The sequence below is a fragment of the Parasteatoda tepidariorum genome, chromosome 8 (assembly GCF_982258835.1).
Source record: "Parasteatoda tepidariorum strain Cologne lab strain chromosome 8, Ptep-v5.0, whole genome shotgun sequence".
Lineage (NCBI taxonomy): Eukaryota > Metazoa > Arthropoda > Arachnida > Araneae > Theridiidae > Parasteatoda > Parasteatoda tepidariorum.
This window is the reverse complement of record NC_141762.1, coordinates 107,176,048-107,195,546: the sequence shown is the minus strand read 5'-3', so window position 1 is coordinate 107,195,546 and position 19,499 is coordinate 107,176,048. Positions and strand designations below refer to the sequence as shown.

The 19,499-nt window shown below is 25.3% G+C and overlaps 1 long non-coding RNA gene across 10 annotated transcripts in view; it reads right to left on the bottom strand.

Moving 5' to 3' along the window:
* LOC147806653 (uncharacterized) overlaps window positions 1–19,499 on the bottom strand; it is a 36,272-nt gene that overhangs the window by 15,135 nt on the left and 1,638 nt on the right. For 2 of the 10 annotated variants that reach the window (XR_015428452.1, XR_015428451.1), the window contains 3 exons: window positions 17,880–17,980; window positions 10,582–10,725; window positions 6,364–6,529 (listed from right to left, as the gene is read on the bottom strand). This is a non-coding gene — a long non-coding RNA (uncharacterized LOC147806653). Of the gene's footprint in view, window positions 1–1,955; window positions 2,020–6,363; window positions 6,530–10,581; window positions 10,726–16,015; window positions 16,457–17,879; window positions 17,981–19,499 lie in introns of those variants that run through there. The other 8 variants (XR_015428458.1, XR_015428459.1, XR_015428457.1 and 5 more) reach the window with 8 other exon arrangements.

The following is a 19,499-nucleotide window of genomic DNA, read 5'->3' as shown; positions in this document are numbered from 1 at the left end:
ATAAAAAAAACAGGTAATTTGAAAATCCCCCCTAATAGAACCTGAAATTAAAACAAAAATTAAAAAAGAAATAAATAATAAACTGATTTATTATTCTCCCACTTTAAAATATTTTAGGAAGTTATATTACAAACTTAATAATTATAATAGATATATAATTATATATAGATATAATAGATATTAAATGGTTGCCTAAACTATTAAAATGGCAATTGAAAATCATAATTTTGGGGATATTTTTAATAACAATTTTTAATAACAACTTATTGAATAAATATATACCATAATTCTAACAAAATTCTTTGGCTAAATCACATGTTAAACAATTTTAAAAACTCTGGTGTTCGCTTAGAAAACAACCAAAAATGCATAGAAATGGTATAAAATTTTAACATTAAGAAAGGAAACCTCTTTTATTAAAACGCATATTTTATTAAAACATCAGAAGTTATTATTTTCATAGCGTTTAAAAACTAACTATCAATCAAGATTTAGAATAACATAGGGAGATTAAAAAAAAAAAAAAGATATTGTTTCTTTAAAATGACATCAGAGAGAAATTTTTTTCTCCTTTGATGGATATTTAAGAGAAGAAGAAAAATATGACACATTTTAATAATGTTGAAGTAAAATCCAACGATTTATTTCTAAAAAAAGTGAAATTCAATAATTTATTTTGAAAAAAAGTAAAATTTAATTATTTATTTCTAAAAACACAGAAAATCTAGCACATTTGCTTAAAATCACACTTCTTTTAACATCTTTCTTCAGCAGTGACAACTCCAATTTTAACTTTTCAAAGTTAATTTTTTTTAGTTAAGTTTTTAAGTCCTTGCCATCCAACCTCATGGCCAGTGGTCTTCCTTTTGCTCAAGATCCCTCAGCTAAAAAAATCTAAGAACTTCTAAATCCAAGATCTCAGTGAGGTTTAAAACAAAGTTCAGTAATCTTAGCAATTACAGTATCTATCCAGTCTTAAGAGGGAAATGTCAGCTGGATAAAACAAAATCCCACTTTTCTATTTAATTAGCCCACTGGCAGATCAGTAAATGGGAAAATTTGAGAGAATGTCTCTCCCCAATTCCCTTAACATTGAAAAACTGTTTTTGATTTGCGGAGAAAATTGCAGGTTGAAATACGATTTTTAACATGCAGAACAGTCAGTGGGTTAATACCCATCACACATTTTAAGTTAAATTATTAGTGTAATAATATTCAATGTTTATGGATAAATAACACAAATGTGAAAATTTATGATTAGGAAGAATAAAAGCGTATGGACAACTGCTTTAGCAATCTTAATTTTTTTCCTTCTTCACCAACCACAATGAGTTTCACAAACAGATAGTTCCTATATTTCACTTTTTTTATTCCAAGGTCAGATAGTATGGAAGCCAGATATCAGACTGTAATGTCATAACTTATGTTACTTGTTGCCTATAAAGTTGAATATTGTTCTCCTTCCCACAAAGGGTGGATGATAGCTCTGAGAATTTTTCTCTAAAATATGCCCAGTTAGCATTGCGGCATAAGAAAATACTTTATCTAAATTTTATTATAAAACTTTTAGGAATATTTCTACTCAAGTAGAAAAAAATAAAAGAATAAATAAAATTATTTTAAAGGGGAAAAAAATATGAAGTAAAAAGTTTTTTTTCTTTTAACAGATATTTAAAATGTATAAACCAAAGCAAATTTTTATTCATAAAAAATTCTTTAAACACAGCAATATTACTTAAAAATGTTAAAACTTTATTTTACTTTCCAAATTATGAAGGAGGAGAAAGTCGTCATGTATCAAGCACTCAAATATAGGCACAAATTCTCAAGACTCACAAGGCATGAATGAGGAAAACTAAAATTTTTACATTATCAAATAAATATTTCCGCAACCGTTTCTTAGGATTCTTTATCTCAAATACATCAGTTAAAGCTATTGTATGAAATAACTTTACCTTCACAGTGACATATTCAAGAGGAATCTTGCGTTTTCTAGGATAGCTTAAGAGAATAGCAGCACTAAAAAATAAATATAAGAAAAATTAAACAAAATTAAAGTTTCAAATATATTAGGACTAAAAAAATTATTAATATAGTCCAATGTCCAGTGAAATATCATTCATCTATCTCTCATTTTCTGAGTCTGTCACACATTAAGCAGGAAAGTTAACCTTAGAATCATACAAAATTAAAATTGCAAAAAAGGTGCTGAAATTCAATCTAATGGGGGAAAAAGAGAAGAAAAAAAGTGAACAAGTTTTTTCTTCCTTTTTTTTATATTATTCGTGAATAGTAAGATCTGAATTAAAAAGAGCCATCCATAAATCTACATCATATATTAATACATATACCAATGAACCAATTTATAAATGAAAGGACATGTTTCCCATGCCTGTTGCCCCCTCATACACATCCGTTCTTGTCTTTCTAAAATGCTCTACCCTAGGTGCATGGTCTAATTCTAGGTAATAAAAGAACGATTCTTTGTTTTAAAAAATTTAACTGAAAATTTGTTCCTATCAAGTATAGTGATATTGAAAAATTAAGGACTTTTTAAAACCTGCTTGCACCAAAATTGAGTACTTTTAAGAGTCTTTATTTTTCAAAATAAAGGTGAGCAGTTTAAAAGCACTTTTAAGAATCGTGTAGAACACTGGCTTTTTTTTTTTTTTTGCTCTGGAAACAAAGTCAGTAAATTAAGCTTTTTTAACACTGCATAATACTTTAGTGATAAAACAAATTAAATGAAAGCAAGTACTTTTCCTTTCTCGCAACAGGAAATATTTTTCCAACAAATTTAAAGTGTGATCTCAAATACATATATGAAACAATTATTTTTAGCAATTATGGAAATATCTTCCAAGGAGAGGTTTATTAACATTTTATTTTACAAAAATCTCAGTAACTTTAAAAGTCATAATTTCTGGAAAAAAAATACGAAAGTTGTGGATATTTCAGTCCATAATTTGTTTTTAGCTAAATATAATCCATGAAATAACTTTAATTAACTTTAGGATAATTTTGTATTTGAGAAAAAAAATTGACTTCAGATTAAATTAACATTCAATTTTATTATAAAAAAAAAGTTATAACAAAAAGTGGTTAAAAAAAGCAACATAGCAGTATATTCAACAACTTATTATATGCTACAATTTTAATAAACCAATATAATGTCTACATTTTTTAAATACTCTAAACAGATCCATGCTTTAATATCAAACAAATATAATATTATTTAAGTTAATTTTATTATGTAAAAATTATCATAATATTAAGAAAATAAATAATAATTTCTAATAAATGTAAGCATTAACTATACAAGAAAACTTTTTCCAGCTGTAACTTTTAACATTAATATTTTAAGAAATTTAAATTATGCATAATTAAGATTAACAATAAATGATCAACAGCGATACAATAGTGCACCATATCAGGTGTTAACTACTGATAAATATATTTTTACAACAATAACATTAATCACAAAACAATAGTTCTAAGTCATACATAACAATAATATGAAAGAAATTTTAAAGGAAAATTTTGAATAATTTCAAATATTTCAATAAATAGAGTTAAAAATAAAAAGGTTTTTATTATAATCCAATAGATTTTACAGAGTAATTTCATTTCTCTTAAAGTTTTAAGGAATAAATTTGAAGAGAGATGGGTGTCTTTTTATCAAAGTATTTTGTCATTTAAATACATGATATTAATCTTATAATGCTTATTATGTAAAAATATGAACTGTAAAAGTATTAATTTAATATTTCTTTTAAGAAAAATGATTGGAAAAAAAACAAAACAATTTTAGGTTGATGTCTTTACCATTCTTTCCAGTTATGTTTCAGTGCTTGGCAATTTAGACTGACATTGCGAACACGTGTGAAGAAAAAAGAAAAATTAAGAATAGAGAGAAAAATGTTTTGGTTTTCTTCTCTATAGTCTTTTTTTAATCTATTCTAGAAACATGTAAAGAATAACTTAATTTATTTCAATAGATTACACACAGAAGGATATATACTTTCATAGCATATAATAGCGAAATCTACATTTTGAAATTGAAAATTTTACTGTCGGTAACTTTTTAAAGATAAAAAAAATTTTCATGTGCTAAATAAATCCACGAGGAACAACAGCAGTTATAAAAATAAATCATATGCTTCAAAAGTAAAAAAAAAAAAAAAAAAAAAAAAAAAAAAAAAAAAAAAAAAAAAAAGGTTTATTCACACTACTTTATGGTAAACAAACTAGTTCAATAATAGAATATACATAGTCCCTGGCTATACTATTAGATGCACTATAAGATTCTATGTAAAATTATAATAATTAGGTGATACTATGCAGCTGTATTGTTTTCACTCGGATGAAACCGGTTTGCATTTGTTTACGGTCCTGTATCAATTGGTTAACATTGTAATGCAATACGTTAAAAATAAATACAAAATCTCCGGAATAAAAACCCATTACACGCATGTTTAAACGTAAAAGTAATACCTATAAACTCGTGGAAATCATGTAAAAATTAAAAAACTACAGTGTACCTGATAATTTGATATAATTATTATAATATACTAATATAATGCTTGATATAATAAATATTCTATACTTATATAATATATCGTCTAATTTAACCAATTGATACACTAACATAAACAAGTGCAAACCGGTTTCAGTCACATAAAAACAATACAGCTGTATAGTATCACCTGATAATTAAGATTTGGCATTGAATCTAATAATGCGTCTAATAATATGGCCAGAGACTGTATATATAGAATATATATAGATAGTGTATATATATATATTGAAAGATTATATATACAACAAAAAATCAAAAGTTGATTTCCAAACAGTTTTCATTTTTTACCACGATTGTCATTTAAAAGTATTTGAACAAAGAATATAAAAGAAACTGTGCACAGGAAATTAAATTAAACAAAAAATGATTTTTAGAAGTTAAAATCAAAATTAGATGACACGTAAAATGAGACTGTTTAAAAATTACGTCTAAACACACAACATAAATATTTAAAATCACTGAAATTTTCACGAAAATTAAATTTAATAATTTTAATGTACAAAACCCAGGATAAAAGAATGAAAATTTTTTAAAGCAATACATTTCCAGGGTTCCCACTCTTTTAACAAAGCAAAAATTAAGAACTTTTTTTTGAAAAAATTAAGGACTTTAAAAATAGTATGATTGTTTATCATCAAATATACATATACCACCAGTGACATTGCCAATTATTTACCTTTCTTAAAAAAATCAATAAATTTAAAAATAAAAAACAAAAACAATTTTATTATAATGTAAGCACTGATATAATTGGATTAATTAACAGGGCTCACTAAGGAAGTAACAGGCAATTTTTGCAAACCCAGATCTGCTTTTTAAAAAAATATTTTCAAATTGTTAAAGGTTAATATCATCTATGAAACTAATTCGTATTCCATTTTTAATGATTTCATTGAAATTGAATTGTAAAATATAAAGTCCAGAAATTAAAATTTGCAATTTATTCATTTATATATATATACATAAAAAAGAGTAAATAAAGAAAGTTGGTAAAAACATTAAAAAAATTATTACAAGCCTTTTTATTTTGCTACTAGACCTGCATCACACATTCAGTTAAGTCCAAAAAATTCTTTTTTATTAATAAAATATTTCATTTATAAGTGTTATACATATATTAAAAGAATTAATACTAAAAACTTGAATCACCATTATGCATGAGAATAGTTTTCTTAACAGTGTCATGTTATATTAAGTCCTATTTGAAGTAAAAACAGGCCATACTAATATCTAAGCAACTTAAATCACTCCACTTTTTTTTTCTCATTCAAAAAATACTTCTATGAAAATTTTCATGGAATAAAAATATAATTATCTTTGAAAAGATTTACAATTTTCAAACCAATATGTTTTTTATCAGTTCTAGGTGAAACATATAAACAAAAGGGTCTAAAACGATTTTTCAAAGGTATCAACACATTCTTATGGACAGAAAATTGATAAGGTTCCTTAATTAGCAAATACAGATAAGTTATTTATTGTTTAACTATTTATAGATATTTACTAGTAATATTTCTTTACCATCCTCTATCATTCTCTAGTATTATTATGATTTGATATTTTATTTTTATCACAAATTAACAGTTTAAAATTGAAAGTGTTATTTTTTATTATAAAATAATCCTGTAATATCATCTTATCAGGTAACGTTTTGTAAAAAAATATTGGAAAATTTTTATGCTTTTATGCTTAACTGCCAGTCGTTATTCATTAACCATTCAAAAAAATTACTTTCGCTATTTGGAGATTTAAAATAGGAAAATAGATAAATATGAAAGACTTACCTGTTCCAGCGGAGGAGTGGGGGCAGCCTTGGTTCTCGGTAAGACACAGAGGGATTGCGAGCTCGCAGTCTCGAAGACACTGGACGTGCATCATCCTTTTGACCTGGAGACAGTCGAGCTGAGAAGGAGAAATCTACTAGCATGGCTAATTGTGGGCTCCTAGGCCCTGTAAAAAGATTTATTTCTTATTAGAGTTTCTAACAAATACAATAAACATAATTCATTCCGGAAATAGGAAGAAAAAAAATAAAACTCTGTTCTATATAAAGTATTCTGTTCTTTCTTCTTTTTTTTTTTAAATTTAGGATTTTGTATATCAAAACATTGGAGTAGCCACAATTCAGAAATTATGGCCCTGACAGTTCAGCCAGGTGAGCAGAATTCTTTTAAGAAAAAAATAAAAAACTTTCTGAACATAAATTAAAATTTATTTTATTCAACAAATTCTATGTAAAAAAATAATTTTTAATAACCTTTTGTTATTTTATTGATTGCGTGTCAATTTTTTAAAAATTTTATGGTAAAAAAAATTGCATTATTTTAAACTATCAAATTTTAAATGACACAATACGAAATTTGAACGATATTGATCAAATAGTTTTTAAATAATAGATTTCTAAAAATATGGTTTTTTCTCAAGTGTCATAACTCAAATTAATCAACCATTTTCGCTCAAATTATGAACAGTTTAAATACATAGTTTATAAAATGCTGTGAAAATTTGTATAGCATACAATTTTATTTTTTTTCAAACCTTATTAAAATTGAATAAGGAACATTAATTGTATACATTAAATTTTTATTTAAAGAAACAAATTCTATAATTTTTGTTCATATTTTGATGGTTAAGAACTCTAAATCATTAAAAGTAAGGTCTGCTAGTTAAGAGAAAATACTTTTTTAGTAACTTGACCAATAGTTAGTGCTACTTAATCAACATTTTTGAAATCATAATTTTTGAATCTTTAAGATTAGCACCTAGATCAGAGAAATCAGATTATTGAAACAAAAAGCTATTTAAGGTTAGTCAGGAGGTAACAAAAAAATTATAAATTAATTAAAAAAAAAAAGCCAAAAATTAACAAAGAAAAGTACGAATATGATAATAATAAATAAAAAATAATAATTTAAATTGAGTTATTCCTATTATTCTTTATATATATATATATATATATATATATATATATATATATATATATATATATATATATATATATATATATATATATATATATATATATCATGGTGGCCACTCAAATCAGATTTCAAATTTCCCTGATATTTCCAGGTAAAAATCTTAAAATTTCCAGGTCTGTATTTTTCTTTCTTTCTTTCTTATAAAGTGTAGGATGTGTACTAGAAAAGTATCAATATTATAAAATATTTTATTCAAAATGTTACTTTTTTAACATATTATCTTGTAAATATAATTCATTTTGACAATTTGGCAAGATTTTGTTTTTTTATTTAATTTTTTAATGTTTTGGTACAACATTAATTTTTAAAAAATTAAGACATGTGGAGAAAATAATAGGTTTAGCTTGTAGATTATATTGCTTTTAATGAATAAAAATGTTTTTAATGTGTTATTTTAAGCAGTTTTTGCTCAAAGTGTATCTATTAAATGACAAAAACAGAATAACCAATAAAACCTTGGATAAGTATTGTTTAATACATTCTCATTAAGCAAAGGAAAAACGTTCCAGGTGATTATATATCAATAAGTTTTTATAGTTACAGTGGCTCCCAAAAGTGTTCGTTCACTTTTTATAACTTTTATTGAAATAGGAAATAAAAATTCATTAATTAAAATGAATATTTCAAAATGGGTATTTGATAATAAGATGTATAATCTATTCTTAGCAAACTGCATGTAATATATTAGTTCAATACTTAGTAAATCAAAGCAAAAGTTCATTGTTAAGATATCAATAATCAAATTGTAACAAAAATTTTACCCCACGAAAGTCATCGTACACTTAAATGTTTTCGGATTTAAGAATTAAAATTATCGTCAATTAATTTAATTTTCTTACTTAATTATTTATCATTTATTTATTTGTAATTTTGTACCAAACTTATGATAGCAAAATTATATTTTAACTTTGGTTTGCTAATTCCATAACATTTTATTTTATCATTTAAAAACGGCTCGTGGCCGTAGTAAAACAATAAACCAAATTTGAAAGTTGATTATTTGCCATCATAATGAATCAGTAATGAATATTGTTAAGTTAGTTTATTGTGTGCTATTGCACTGTAATATATGATAAAATGCTTAAAAGAAGGACTTCATATCAAAGATTAAAATTACAAAATTTGTGGAAAAATTCATAAATTCACAATTGAGTGTTGTAAAAGATTCTGTAAAATTTAATAAAAAATATTCTGCTCAAATTTCGCCAAGCAAAAAAAAAAAAAAAAAAAACTAGTTACATTTATTTACAAACTTATGAAAGCTATTGTAGAAGTGAAAGGAAACTCTATTAAATGTTAATTTAACGAAAATTAGAATATTTTTTAATAAGCGGAGATTTTTTTGAAAGTGTACAATGACTTTTGCGGGATAAAGTTTTCGTTACTTCTTGATGATTGATTTCCTTAAAATAAACTTTTGCTTTGTTTTTAAAATAATCCATATTCCATCCAAATATATTTTTATTATTAAATATCCTTTCTGAAATATTCATTAATATCATATTTTCTTTAAACCAATATCTCAAGTCAAATTTTTAAATAATGTTGTTTTGAATTAGCATTATTATTTTAGGAGATTCAGTATACAAAAATAAATGTCACAAATGCAAAATTGTCTAATTTTTTGTTGTATACTCTATAGGGAAAAAAATAGATAAAATTCTTTAAATTTTATACCTATTTGTTTTTTTTTCTTCTTATTTGAAATTAAAATATTTAAAGAATTCCTAACTAAACACATGGGTTTATAGGTTAGCATGGTAAATTGTTTTTGTTTTAACAACTAGAATCTTGTACAGTGCAAATCTAAAACACCAGATTTCATTTTCCTTCTTCCTACTAAACACATATGAATAAAAAGAAATTTATATTTTATGTTTATACATCATGTAATATGTTTCCTATACATTCCTTAGTCTTTGTCTGCTTTTTAGGGTAATAGGAATAGTTTTGGAAATATCATCTCTGGAATGCAAGCAACATTTACAAACTTTCGATATTGTGATAACTATACAATTCGAATTTTGAATCAGAAATGAAATATTTACTGACAAAACAGTAAAATTAATTAATATATAGTTAGTTTATTAAAAAAACTTTTTTTAAATTTAAGATATGTTATAAAAGGTAAAATAAAAAAGAGAAAAATAGCATTAATACAACAATTGGTTTACAAACATTGCTGTTAGCGATTGCAAAAAAATGTATGATTGGTTGGTTTGCTGAGAAAAAATAATTTACAGATTTCTTTGAATGGGAGTACAAAAGCTTTCAGAAAAAGAGTGCGATATAAAATCTATTATCTCTTATTATTAAGTTATAACCAACAAATTTTTGGAGAATTTTATAAAGTTAAAACTACAAAAACATTTTGAATCATTTTGTCAATAACAATTCAATTAAATGACCAATTTGAAATTTTTTAAAAAGGAAGAAAAATGTAACGCTTCAGACATATATCTTCAGACATACGAATACATGACTTCAAAAACTCCTTATTATGCTGCTCAGAGATTTTCCTTAACTAAATTAAATAGCACAGAAATTTTTTTTAACTGAAACAAGTGATTCTAAAATTAGGGAGTGGAGTACTGCAAATAAATTAAATGTCACATGACTTTCAGTCGCAAATTTTTTTTTAACAGGAAACAAATTGATTAAGAAATAAGAATTTGACAAGAAAGTTTCTGTGAAATGGTTTCTTTAATGAAAATACAACATTGAAAAAACTCCTCGATCATAGAACTTTTGGGTATTGAAATTCTTGCATTACTTTCTAATTGAATAACATTTGGTAGAATAAAGTTTGGAAAAGTCAATGGGCACTCGATTGAAATTTTAGCAAATGTAACTATAAAAACAGAGAGTTTGGCTTTAAGAAGAGAATTATTTTGGGGGTTATTGTTCCCTCTCTCAAAAATTTGTGAACTGAAAGAGACATAAGAAAAAGAGCTTTGATCTCTATTTCTCAAAATTTTTAATTATATTATTAGCAGTTTTAAAAAAGAAAGTTATACATACAATCTGTAGAGCACTCACGTAATCAGCATCACTTAACCAAAGTGCACATTCAAAGTTAGCTTCAATGTCATCAATAAAGGGAAGAAATTCTCTTTCAAAAAAAATTAAAGATTCTGCAGAAATAGATGTCTTATCAAACACCTCCTAAAACAATACAACACAATATTAGAAAACACCAGTAATTGAATTAAGGCAATAATTATTAAATACAGTCATTACTGCGACTAATACATCGATTTCATAGACACAATGTTACTTTAACGTGTGTTAGAAAATCTGAATTGAACTGTTGATTCCAATATAATATTTGATTAATTTTTTAAAAGAAAATTACATCAAATACAGGTGTTAAAAATTTTCGCTCTTTCAAACATTTGGTTTAAAAATAAGGAAAACATGAAAGCGCTCAGTAGTAGTAAGAATAATATTTTCAAATACAGTAAAAATATCAGATGTTTTCATACATATGCAAATTTTTGGTTAATTTCCAATATGAAAATTAACCTTACTTTTGATAAATATTGAATTGCTCATTCCAATATAACTTGAAATTTTTGTTTAATTTTATGTAAGAAAATCACATCAAAAACAGGAGTTAAGCATTTTATCTCTTTTTCAAAACAAAAATTTTTTCGCAGGCAAAAATTCAATGGATAGCAAAAGTTTCATGGAAGTCCACCTATTCTTTTGAGGTTAGTGCTCAATGAACATAGAGCATCTCGAATTCCACATGAAAGTATGAAAGAACCATCATTTCTTAACCTAGACGTAATCTATGGTAAAAAGGATGGTGGAATATCAGTTACTCTTCATTATTAAGAATTAAAAATGTGTAACGCATTCGTATGCATAGCTGCCAACCTTAGGAATCAAAAATTAGGAGCACTATCTGCGACAAAATTATATGCACTAATTACAGGAGTAAGACAAAAATTTAACTATTAAATCATAACATTAATAGACATATATTTAAATATGTAAATTAGTAAAACAAATTTATAAACACTATCTTTTGTGGGAAACTTATGATATTAATATTTTATAATTAGGAATACCGGTATAATAGATTAAAAACAAACATTACCTATTAATATATAATTATTTATCTCCAAATTATAAAACACAGGTAAATAATAATCTACATCATAAACAAATATTTTTGCGGTTTTGGATGTCCTAAACTGGTTTTGGACAGGACACGTGGGTTTTACTGTCTTAAAGTGTCCAAAACCTTGAACTTTGGAAAAAGATAAAAATTCTATAGGTGTAACCATTGTACACATAATAATTACATGTATCAATAAATATTTGATATTTTTTATACAATTTACTTTAACTTATTAAAGGAAAATAATATAATATGAAAAGGTTTATAATTTTTGAAGATCCATAATTCATTGAACAACAAAATTGAATACCTTATCCTTTAAATATAAATATGCTTTTAATACTGATAAATAATGTTTTTGCATAAGGATAGATAAAGCAATATTAAAAAATAATAATAATTTTTTAAACAAAATACTAAATTTGTTTAAAAATTAACCTTTTACTTTTCGCAATATTTTTTTAAGGGAATGTTATAATTTCTGCATCACAGGATGATAAAAAAGATATCTATTTTAATGTATTAACAGTTTTGAAGGGCATAACATCAGTTTCAGTTACTGACACTGGTGATGTATCACCACTATGCTAAAAAAATCGAACATGAATGAAATAAAAGTATTCTTGACTCGTACTATAGAAAAATAAACCTGTTTATGACTAACCAAGCACTTAGTCCCTATTAGCTTAACCTGCATGGCAAGGTCAAACTTCAGTTATGTAGTATTGAATGAGAGGACCAATTGAACTTGATTACTGATTAATCTTCCTTTGTTTAATGTTTAAATTGAAGAGGCAAACAATATTAATAAAACATTACACTTTCAAAAACAAATATTCTCTAGTAGATTTAATTATCAATATGCTATTAGTTTCATGTTTATTTTACCTTTTAAATATCGTTCAGATAAAATTGTGACATAATTTGAGTAAAAGGGTTTTGGACAGTTTAAGACAGTTTTCGACAGGACGGTTTAAACCGTGGATTAATCCATTCTGTCCTAAACCTTGCCAACTCTGGTTTAAATACTACAAGGAAAAATTTTCAAAAAATAATAATTTAGTGAAATAATCAGCAACAGCTATTGGAATAGTATTTTCCAATAAAAAGCTACTAAAAAGTACTTTAGCACAATAATCACAGGATGCGTGCTTGTGCCGATCAGAAAAAAAGGATTGGTTTAAAATCAAACATTTTATGAAAATTCAGATTTTTTATAAAAATATCAGATTTTCAGATTAGATTTAAAAATTAGGAACAAATCCGAAAAATTCTGAACAGTTGGCAGCTATGTCTTATGCAAAGTCTTCAGCGTGCGATACATTAATAACATTAGTACATTTCTTTCATGAATCATATTTTTCTTGTTTAAAAATTTTACTTAATCTTTTTAAAAAGTGTAGTAATAAATAACTTATTTTGGAGATAAATCATGCATTCTTCCTGACTTTATTTTTGCTCAGATTTAAGAGCTTTCTGAACATACGTTATGTAGCGGAAATATATTATAATCAGCATAATATCATATGCTTAGAAGTTAAATTAAAAATTTAGCATGCAGTAGATAGAAGAATAATATTTTTGTCAAAATAAGTTCTGCATTTATGAGTAAATATTTGCTGTAATTCTATATATTTATGATGCAGCGACTTCTTGTTCAGAAGTGCAATTTCATTTAGACCAAGTAGGACAGGTCACCATTTTGAGTGTTGATTTTATAGTTAAGTACCTATATATTCTACTCTAAGCAGAAGGCACAAAAATTTGTGAGTCAAAAAATCAGAATGGGTACTTGTTAAGTGGGAAAAAGCTTACAATTAGACTATAATACATTGTCTTAAGCAAATCTCACATAACAAATGCATTGTATGACATAAAAGATGACATCACGTGGGAAAATGGTAACACTAGCACCAATTGGAAATCAGATGTAACAGTAGGATATGACAAATCATTTTCATGATACAATACTGACAGTTTGAGCAATTAAAGGCTCATATATGCATTAAAAAAATTTAATGCTGGTAAAACAAATTCACTTCTTATTAGCTCTCATAGTAAATTTTTTAAAAAATTCCATGTTGTTGTGTGCCATTAAGGCACTCGGTGATGCAATTGTTCTTGGTTTTCAGTGGGCCATCTACGGCCAAGAATTCGACTTCTGCCACACCCATACGTCACACCTGTTTATAAGGCGGATCCATTCATACAACCTTTCATGTATCCACTTATAAAAATATATTCAAAGAAATGTTAAGGAAACAATTAAATTTTTGGTTAATAGATTACCAGAATAAGATTAAAAATAATATCTGGAATAGAATTAAAAAAAAAAAAACATCATGAAAAACTAAATAAACTCAAAACAGCTTTTTTTTTAAGCTCTGCAGCTCTCTTTGACAAATTTTTAATTCTTACCAAATCTGACGATGACTGATCTGATATTTTAAGCATTTTGCAAACATGGAAAAAAAGAAATGAAGGATAAGGTGAGAAGAGGAAGATATTCAGAGAGGCAACTCTGCATTAGAAGTGGATATTTGGCATTGTGGTGATGAATTTGACAGATTTGTGATTGAGCAACAGGGAAAAAATAATGAAGGTGGTAATAAGAATATTATTTATGCAATTACGGTTTTATTGGTGTTTTGTATTGCTTGTAACATGTTCTGAAGAGATTACTATTTTGTAAAAGAATGATTGTTTATTAATGAAATTAATATGGAAATGCTATGGTAAAATATAGCCTCGATACCATATTTTTAGTTGAGTTTTTACTTACTTATATTCAGGGGATTTTTATTTCTTTTATTTTTATGAAATTATGGGCATAAGAGGAACAAAACTGGACCTTGGGTAAAATATTTGATACAGAGCTGTCGCCGGCCAGCTGGCCGAGTGGTTAGCGTGCTTGACTGTGAAGCCAATGGCTGCGGGTTTGAATCCCGCTCTGGGCATGGATGTTTCTCTCTATCTGTGTCGTCTTCTGATGTGTGAATGTATGAACATGGCCTACCCTATGAACGGGTATTTGTGGCAGTGTGGCGTGGGTAATGTTGCTCGCCTCTGTGACTTTGGTTCACAGGTGCCCACTGGGTAACGATAAATGAGCAACACTTCCGGCATCTTCTAAGGCGAAGAATGAAAGTTCAGTGCCTGCCGTTATTAAAAAAAAATAATAAAATACAGAGCTGTCATTCTTTAAATTGTATACAATGCTTTAGTTTTATAAAACTTGTGGCCGAGTGGTAACAAAATGTTTGCCGGGTTGAAAAAAAATCTTAGATATCTTCCGTATTTTTTATTAAGTAAATGTACATTACTTGATGTTAATAAATGACAATTACAAAAGGAGCTGGCAAAACTTTTTTTAAAGACGAATTTTCATTTAAATTGAAATTTTTTTATATAAATAAAATTTTTTTATATATATACTAGCCAAATTATCTAACAAAATACATTAACAATATATCATGACTTAAAAGTATAATTTCAATAGTATAGATAAAATTGTTAATATTTCTAACTAAAATCTTTTAAAATTTTTTTTTTTCATTATTACAAGCTAAACATCTAAAATTTTAATGACAGGGAGGCAATTGAACAGTTAGATACCCAGTGAAGAGTAAAACAGTTTAAATCAGAACACATTAAAGAAAAAAAAATTATTGAAAATTTTTATGTGCTGTCTTTCATTAATATTGTTAAATGCTAATGACATATTTAATTTGTTTTAAGAACACTTAAAGTATTTAAATAAACATTAAATTAAATGGGTATTATTAAAATATGTTAAATTCCTAGCTGATTGTTTTACATACAGCAAAAGAAAAATTAGTCTCTAGTTTAATTTATTTACTTGTCTATTTAGAAACATAATAATTTTTATTTTTCGGATAAAACCTTTATTATCAAAAAAAAAATCAGATTAAAAAAATCACACCGTAAAGAATATAATTACAAAATATTTTTGACTTAATAACTTATTTAAAAAATCATTTAGTTTAAAACAGTGATTTTCATTAAAAAATATATATATATAGTTAATTTAAAACATGACTTAAATCAAGTGATTTAAATCATATCAACCTAGTATCCCAATAATAAGTTAATTTTGAGTTTAGTAGGGTTCCAATATTTGTTAAAGTTTTTGTTATGTAACAAAGGTGGTAGCAGTAAAAATGGGCTAAATATAGTTGGCAGTGAAAAGAAATTGCCAAAATTATTCTGAGTTGGGGAGACAAAGTTGTTCGAAGAACTAAATCAAATACCAAAGAAAATTATTTTTTCATGAATTTTCAATATAAAGTAAAAACAAATGCATGCCTTAGAATGCAATGAATAATGGGTTGGATCCCTTACTCACATTTGGAAACTCCTGATGGAGGAAAAAAAATTTAAAAAGTATTTGCCGCACAATTGAAAGAGAAAAATATATAAATAAAATTAACAATGCACAATAATATTTAACTGAAACATATTATTAAACTATGAACATGATTTAATTAGGAACTCAATAGTTTCCAAGCAAACATTTTTTACATAAGCTTTAAATAAATCAACTAGAAAAAAATCAACTTTAAATAAATCAACTTAAAAAAACTGTTCAGAAATATTTTTATATTTAAAAATAAATAAAAATAAAAAAAGGAAGGAATGCTGGAAAAAATTTGCATGTCAAAATTCAAAGTTATGAGATTCCTAAAAAAATATATTCTTACAATTGAACTTACTTAAAACTTATTATTGAACTTGTTTTTCAATACAAATTAATTAATTAAGAGATCAAAGTATTTTTATTAGAAGAAAAGTATTAAACTTGATACTTTTTTGAGTAAGAACAATATAAAAATGCTTACACAATAAACTATTTTATATAACTGCTTGTTACAAGCGGTCATCAATAACATTTATAAGAAAAATTTACTTTAAAAAAATAAATTTTCATGTAGTATGGATGAAAAACCTTTTTTGAATTGCAGATAAAGAAACAATTATAACAAATTCATAGGAGTGCAAAAGTAGGAAAAAAAGAAGAAAAAAAACAGGAAATTAAAATTTTCATTTGATTCAAACTGTTAATCAAAAATTAAAAATTGCTAATAATCAGTATTTGATGAATGTGATGATCTCACTTATAATTATTTTCATATGTTTTTCAACTTTTGAAATCATTTCTATCATAATAAACAAGACTTTGAAAACAAAATTGTTGCAATCCAATAATGTGAGAAAAATTACAAAATATATAAGTAAATGATGAGTACAGCTGGAAAATATTTTTTCCGGTATGTTTATTTTCTTATTATATTTTATTTAAGACAGTTCAGGGGCTAAATTGAAAACGCTATAAGCCACTTTTAGTCAACCAGTCATAGGTGAATTCTTTAAATTTTTCAGTCATACTTTTTCTTTTAATCTATCGTTAAACTTTTAGAAACTTCCATACCATTCCAGTGGACACTAATGATAATCTTTTAATGCTGTATTGCAACTTCAGGAAAAAGGGAGGTCACCTTCAATTTTTTAATTATTATTATAATCTCATTGATAAGTAAAGTTTAAAACAGTTTTAAGTCAAACTTGAAGGTGAAAAAAAAATGCTTGTTCTTGCCTCCACGAACAATTATTTGTGTTCCTTGCTTCAATGTAATACATTTTGTAGAATTGTGCTTTAAAAGGAAAAAAAGTGACAAAAAGTGTGAAAGAAAAAAAATTATTTATTTTAAAACATTTAACATTTAGTTATTATTTTTATTATAAGAAGTAAAAAAAAAAAGAGGTAATAGAAAATAATAATAATAGTCTGTATTCAAGGAAATACTTTGAATGGGCAATTAACTTACTAAAAAATTTAACTCTTATTTGGGTTTAACAATATTTTATCACTTTACATAAAACAGAAAATGAATTAAATTATCTTCATCATTCTCTAAATAAATTTTTTAAAAAGTACACCAGATCACTATGAAGCATCTAGAAAGAAAAGACCGCAATCCATAGAAAAATTAATTTCCTTATAATAAAAAAAGTCCCAACAAAAGGCTGAGATATTAAAAAGCATTTTTAAAAATAACTAATACAGAAATTTAATTTTAAAAAAAATTCCCAGTTCCCACTCTTTTAAATGTCATTGTTTGATAATTAAATAATTGAAATAAAAAAAGTCTAATAAGTATCATTCTTTTACCATTTAAATGTAAAAATATATTGAAGATTGTAAGAGAAGTAGACATAAGGACTGAGTTTGAGTTTCCCTAGAGGTTATCTGATCTCCAAAGCAGAACATGCCTAAAAGAGAGATTTTAAAATATATTTAACATTTATACAAAATGTAGAAAAGAAATACTATTTAATTTTTTAAAGGTATAAAAGATGTTAACCAAGTCATATACAGGCAAATATATCAAATTTTTACGTAAGAATCCTAGTTTGAATAAATACATAATGGACAATTGCAGTATATTATTTTCAGTTCTAACTAATTGGAAATTCTCTCCTGAATCCGAAAATATAATTATTTTTTCTTCAAATGCTTATTTGTTTAATTATTAAATATTATTAATTTCTCAAAAAGGCCTCCGTAAATGATGCAATCAAAAACAATCCTTGATTGGTTATGACGTCACATTTGCTGAATAGAAACGTGCCTTCTCCATCTGCTAAGGCTATTTCAATGCTCTTTTAATTTTGATATCACTTATATCATTCAAACATTCTTTGTATATTATTAGTAAGAATTTTAAGAATTAAATTTATGGTGTTGACAGTGTGTGCGAAATGGAAGAAGGATTTTAAAACTCCAAACTGTTTGTTATTACTAAAATATCTGAAGAAATGGTTATGCAGCTCCTTACAGAGAATCAACATCTCTTCTTGGCTGAAATCAGTGGTGTTAAAATTCATAGAAAATATTATTTAATTTCATTTTTTTAGTTAAAATAATGCTCCATTGCAGCTTAATTACTTAATTAAAATCAGTTGCAGATCGGAATAGAAGTAGTATACATTTAGATATAGTGTGGATGATTTTATAATTCTAGAGTTGAAGTATTTTCTTTAAGTAAATATTTACTAATGCAGTGTGTTTTTTCTTCTTTTTTTTCTTGTACATTAAGACTTATATTTATTCTCAATATTATTCTTTGAGTAAATAGAAATTTCGCTATAGTTAGAAATTATTTTTAAATTTATAATTTTTAATTCCTTTTTCTTTTATATAGTACTTATAAAATATGGTTATTGTTATTATTTATGCATACTATTTGTCAGTTCTAAAATAATAAAAGAAGAATTCTAAAATAATAAAATTAATTCATTATACATTTCTAGAGAAAAAAATTCATTAATTAAAATAAGAAGAAAAGTCTTAGGTTAAGCATTCGATATCGCTGAAAACGAATCAACACTTTCAAGAATTTAGTCAATTGAAATATATCTGCCCCTCATCATCATCTCCACGTTCTATGTGCTTATACTTAAATTTTCCATTAATGTAATTTAATTTAGTCACATAATTTCAGCGTATAGCATCAAACTAGTCGGTTTCACTTAAGTTAAAGAATTAATAAAAAAAACTTTTGCAAAATGAAAAGAAATTGTTTTAATTATTTATTAAACAATTAAAGAGACAGTAATGTTGACATGTTTTCTCAACATTTTTATTCTTTGAGTGACTTTGCTGCAGTGAAAAATTATTTTTATATGTGTTTATAAAATTTAATTCTTGTCTTTGTAATGTGAATAAATGCACATGTTTATTTGCAATACTCTTATGACATAGATTTACGGAATTAAAATAAAATAAATA